The following is a 5,930-nucleotide window of genomic DNA, read 5'->3' as shown; positions in this document are numbered from 1 at the left end:
ATGCAGCCCAGAAACCCAATGCCCTGCACTACCTGGCCCAGCTTGATGCCCAGCCAAGTGTAGGGTCCTTTTGGATAAATAAATGAGAGCATCTTATAGTGTGCAAACCACTCCACAGAATTAATTCTGTGCCTCTGACAGCAAAGCTTTGGCATTAACTGTAATTGAAAAAAATTTTGTAAATAAAAAAAAAAAGAATATTGGACGAGTTCAAGAATAGTGGAGATTACACTAAATGGCAGGAGAGAGGGGGACATGGTTTGGCAAAAGTGCTGTCTTGTTATCAGTGGGATATTAAAGGATACAAACAAACTTGGGCAGAGACCCTCCCTGATGGGGTTGTGGGCAAGGCAAAAGCCCGGGGGTGACTGTGGCGAAGGTGCTATTGTCAGCAAGGGGCAGTAGGAACCATGGAGCTTCCTTAGGTGGCTTCTGCTGGAGCAGTTCTGGAAGAGCCTAGTGAACAAATGGGATTGTGGGGGAAATGACAGAGAAGCTAACCTCTGCTTAATGAGCAAAAGAGCTTTCCAGAAACTAGAGCTGCCCAAGAATGGAATGGGCCAAGCAGTGAGCTCCCTGTCTTCAGCATTATTTAAGGAGAGGTCACAGAGATTTGTTAGGAAGCCTAGAAGAGTGCCTACTAAAACCTTGACATCCCTCACTTGTGGGTTCAAAGAAGGCCCATTAGCCTTTAAGTCCACATTCGATTGATTTGTGTCACCTATAGAAGCCTTCCAGATTATTTCTGGGAGTCCCCAGGTGGTTCACATATACTCACAGTCCTCCATGTTCTTTTGAATTGCCCTGCTTGTTGATGTCGCCTGCCTACCAGTTGCTCGAGGAAGGCATGTCATGCCCATCACTGTTCTTGGTGGACTCCATGATTACGTAGCTGATCGCCAAGGCATAAACTGTTGGGGAATGTTTAATAACTAGCTCTCCAGGGAAAAAAAAGAAAGGCTGTGATTTGTTGTGTTTTCCAATTTCTGTGGTGTCAGTACTCCCACCATGGCTGATTGCAAGCTACCTACACGTTGTCAACTGGTTTGCAAAATTCCTGCAAATTTAAGAATTGATTTTCCTAAATAGGCATTGGTAAGCTTCAACACACCACTGGGAGAAAGTTTCCATGTCTTTCTGTTTGTCTTTCTGCTGCTTGTGACCAGCGTGCATTAGGGAAGCAGCTGCTTAGTTTCTGCCCGTAGCACCCATTTCCATAGGGGACCAGACCAAAGTTCTTAGGGCAGGCTGGGGGTTATTGTGCACTCCTTACTTCTTACAGCCACCTTAACACAGTGTTGTCTTGACTCCAGGCATCTGGGTGCTAACTCACCATTTCAGGAAGAACCTTCCCTCATGCACACCACTTGTGCAAAGAGGTACCTCACAGAGTCTCCAGATCCTCCCTCAACTTTCAGTTTAAGCTTAGCTGGTTTCCTAAAGTGGCTGATGAGCAGAATTTCATGTGGAGCCTTAAAGAATAGAGAATCCTAGTGTGCCCCTTTCTTCAGCGATTCTGACTTAGCAGATAAAGTGTGGGGCCTGGAAATCTGAAATTTTCGAAAGTTCCCTGGCTGATTCTAATGGTGAGACATGTTTCAGAGTCACCATACATCACTGTTTTGGGAAGGAGGTTAGTTAGAGAGTATAACCTATTCATAGCCCTTCCAGAAGAATCAAAGCTATCAGATCTGTTTCCCAATGGGGGTGATGCCTTAAGGAGGGGAGCAGTGAATCCAGGGGATATGACTACCCCTTCTTTCTGCCTGCGGCAGAGCAGGCTTAAAGAGCCAACAGTGTACACACCACAATCCCAAGAGAGTGACTAAGCAGGAGAGTGGCAGTTGCCTAAATTAAGTAGCTCTGAGCCATGTGTTATTAATGACCATCACCCAGTGCCAATGTTTTGCGGTTGGATGTTCCTTAAGCTCTTCTAACTCTGCCCTCCTCCCTCATCTTGTCTCCCCAAGTCTTCCACTCCACCTTGGATCCCTGCTGCAAAGCTTGCTGCTCAGAGGCAGGCCTTGTATACTAGGTGTCTCCAGAGGGCAGAGGAACTTTCTTCTCAGCCTGGCTTAAGAGAGAATGATCTTAGAGACGGGCAAAAGAAGATAGGAAGGGTGAAAGAACTAAGGTGGCTGCAAGAAGTAAGGAGTGCACAATAGTCTCGAGCCTGCCCGAAGGACTTCGGCCTGGTCCCCTGTGGAAAAGGGTGCTATGGGCAGAAACCAAGCAGCCGCTTCCATAATGCCTAATGCAGTGGGAAGAGAAAAGGAGAGGCCCGTGGAATCTCACTGACATCTACGGTTCACTTTTGATAACAGTGGACACACCTGTTTTGTTATTTCCTGCCTTGTTGCCATAATTCATGAAGAATGCTTTCTAATGGAAATGCAATTGGTTGTTTTCCTGGCCATGGCGACTGGAACTGGGGACTGACGTGAACCAAAAGGCAATGGTCTTGGGGTGAAGGAGGTGGGCTCTGATCAAGAGAGGTGTTCTGTACCTGGCGGTAACAAACCAACCTCACTAAGTTCTCTCTGGGAAGTATAAATGTAGAGTGGACAACGAGGTTGGTGCTTCTGTGTCCCTTCCTAGTGGCTCTGAGCCCACCTTGCCCCCAGAGCTGGGAGAATTAAGACTTGAGATGACTGCAACAATTTCCCTCCTACATAGGACGCCAAGGACCCTTCCAATAAACCCTCATTGCTGTGATCTGTAGGCTCTGTCTATAGTCCTGCCTTGTGACCGTGAGGCACTTGACTGAATGATTGGGGCTTCACTTCCAGTTTTAACTCCTCATCGAAGTATCAGGATGTCAAACATGACACTCTTAGATCCCCCAATTTCACAGTGCCCAAGGGCATGTTTGCCTGGACTGGGGAAGGGGAAGTCTGAAACACTTCGGAGTCTTCACCCAAAGTGGCAACCCAGGCTACAGAACCTGCTACACCTAATGAGGATTAGAGCAGCGATGCCATTCATGACTATATACAGGGAGCACTGCATGCAGGAGGAAGGCTTAGGGCTGGGGGTGGGGTTAATAGTGAATGGCTGGGTAAGATTCTCACCAGCCACCTGATCCCGCCTTCTCTGAGGCCCAGTGTGCTCTGTGCCATACATGCTGGCATTGATTCCCTAGGATCTCTTACTGGGTGCACACTGATGCCTCCTGAAAGACTTGTGGTTGGTTTACATCACCTCTAAGTTCCCTCCCATCCTCCTAATTTCTGAATTTGCTGCCAAGACACTTGAGGGCAGGGTTTTCTATGTCCTTGTTATCTCTCCCAATGAGGTGTCTTCTAAACAGGGGTTACCAGAGAAATACTGCCTCCAGCTGGCCTCCTGCCTCTGCAGAAAACAAAGATGCAGCGCAGAGCCCACGCCTGCCAGGCTCGGGCTCCTCCGTTACCCACACCGGCAGATTACAACACGGGTGAACTTTGGACGACTTTACAGTCCCATCACGGGGTAAACTTTAGCCAGCTGATGAAGTGGAAATGAGATGCACATTTCATTCAAAGGACCCTGGAACCTAATACTGTGGCTCTGGGCACGCAACGATAAGAGGGCTTTGTGGGTGTGAGACCGTTTGCAGGTATGGACTCAGCAGGGAACAGGAGGGTTATATTTAGTATTAAGAGGATATTACGGTGGGCAAGATGGAGAAATACCTGAGCAGAGGGTCAAACTGGCCTTAGACTCAGTAGCCTCCACTAACTGTGGCTTCCACTAATTCTCTGGCCCTCAGGGTCCTCATAAATAAAATTTTGATTTTATATAGTTGAAACTATCAGTTGTTTCTTTTATTTCCTGAAGAAAAGTGCTCAATGATTGTGAATGTCAGGGTTTCCTGGTAAATCAGATTGGAGACATTAGCTGGGACCTTGGTCAAGTCAGGGCTTCCTGCTGCTTCGTAGCCCCTATTTGTGGGGAGCTGTTGGGTGGCACAGTGGGTGCAGGAAACCCAGCTGGCTTTAGGAAGGGGGCTGTCACCTGCTCTCACCTCTGTTGCTCGCAGAGAAAGAAAGGCCCCTGAGAATATAGTGGCCTCCAGGTTGCCTCTTGAAGTCCTGACTCACAGGTTCTTTCTGTCGAGCAGGGAATATCAGAGAGTCCTGGCCCTTCTTGCACTTCCTTGGGTCAGGAAAAAGAGAGACTGAGCAACCCTGTCCAGTGAGGATCATACTCCCATCACCCAGGTCATCCCCCGCTGTTCTGTTGGGGAGGAACCAATGGGGTAGATGGAAACTCTGGAGGTATTGCCCCAAGACTCCACTATCATGGAGAGGGATGTGAAAACTGCTGAAATACGGAAAAGGGGGCTGAGGCTTCCCTTCTAGAATCACTGTTCCTGTGGCAATGAAAATCACAATTATACTATTGTGAAGAACTTTGGGCTCAAGGTATTTGCAAGTCTGGCAATTGGATGGCTCCAGGAAACCTACTGGATGAACACCCTTTCCAACACCTGTCTCAGTTATAATGTGCCATGTTTCCATTCACCTTGAGTGACCTGGATATCAGTTCCCGTTGAAGTTTGCAAAAGCCAAGGGCAGAACATCTGGAACTTTATAGTGCCAGGTGCCCAAGAATACATATGAGTTAGTGATTTTGATAAAAAGGGACAGGATGCCTGGTTTTGGGAAGGTTACCCCGTGGGAAGGGGGACATTTTTCCTTACTAACACTCCCCTCCTCTGGCTCTCATCACTGCATTGGGGCCTCCTAACTGATATCCCTGCTGGCCGTTTCTTCCTACTCCACTCCTACACACACAGCTCCTTAAAATCAGAGAGAAAGAGTAGCTAGACAGTGGTTGGAGTGCAGCCAGGTTGGGGGCTGTTCAGAAGAACAATGACTTTACCTAGAAACCATCAGGAGACTATTTTCAGAGAAGGAGCCATGTGGGAGGCCAAGGCACTGCTTCTTGCCTCTGATGCTAGAACAGACAAGTGAGCAGGATGTGTGTAATTATAGAACTTCAAGGCTGAATTTTTTTCTAACTCTAAGCTGAGATGGCTGGTTCTAGTTTTAACATGAACCCTTTTGGTCTCCTTGAAGATGACTATACAAATGGATAGACACTCAAACAGGCCTATGTGGTGGACATCCAAGGAGAAAGAGGGTTGCTTCTTGAAGCTTTGTGGTCCTGGTGCAGTGAGTCAAACAGTAACCAGGGAAACCACATCTCCCTCTTGAGGGAGAGCATGTGCAGAGACCACAGGTCAAGGACACAGCTAGCCTACAAAAGGCTGGTCAAGAAGACCAGTGGGGCTGGAATACAATAAGCAAGGGAAGGAGTGGCAGGGAAGCAGGCAGGCAGGGAGTCAGGGCAGGTCAGATAGGACAGTTCTCAACCTTCACCCACTCATATTAGAATCACCCATATGCTCTGAGAGCAGATATCTGGGCACCACTCCCTCAGGATTTTGTATTGACCTTTAAGCTCTCTGGTTCCTCCATAAAAAAAAAAAAAAAAAAAAAAAAAAAAAAGTTGCTGATGCTGCTATTGTTGTTTATGAAGAAATATTCATTTTTTGAACTTTTACTTAACTAAAGGCAATTAGTTCAAAAAGCTCAGACCTTCTCTGGAGAGTTTGTATGGGGAAAATGAGAAGATATGGCTTTAAAAGATGTTGTTTCTTACCTGGGTGATCCAGAGGAAAATACCAGAACCTCACTGGGGTCAATAATCTTCAGAGTTGAAGCTGCTGAAACATGGTGGCTGCCCACTTGTAGAGGTACTGTTTTAATGACCAAGGGCTTGGGTGCAGTGGGTAGAGTTCCTGTCTAAATGCGCATGGGTTTCAGGCAAGAAAAATCAAAGAACAGTCCTGGCAGTAGCTTTGCGTGTGAAAGATGTCAAATAGTAAAGTAAGTGGCGTGAGAGCTTTTTCTCCTTGCTCTGAGCCCTGACTCCACCTTTTC

This window comes from Miniopterus natalensis, chromosome 14 (assembly GCF_054644295.1).
Source record: "Miniopterus natalensis isolate mMinNat1 chromosome 14, mMinNat1.hap1, whole genome shotgun sequence".
Taxonomy (NCBI): domain Eukaryota; kingdom Metazoa; phylum Chordata; class Mammalia; order Chiroptera; family Miniopteridae; genus Miniopterus; species Miniopterus natalensis.
The sequence above is the reverse complement of the archived record's forward strand: the minus strand, read 5'-3'. Positions refer to the sequence as shown.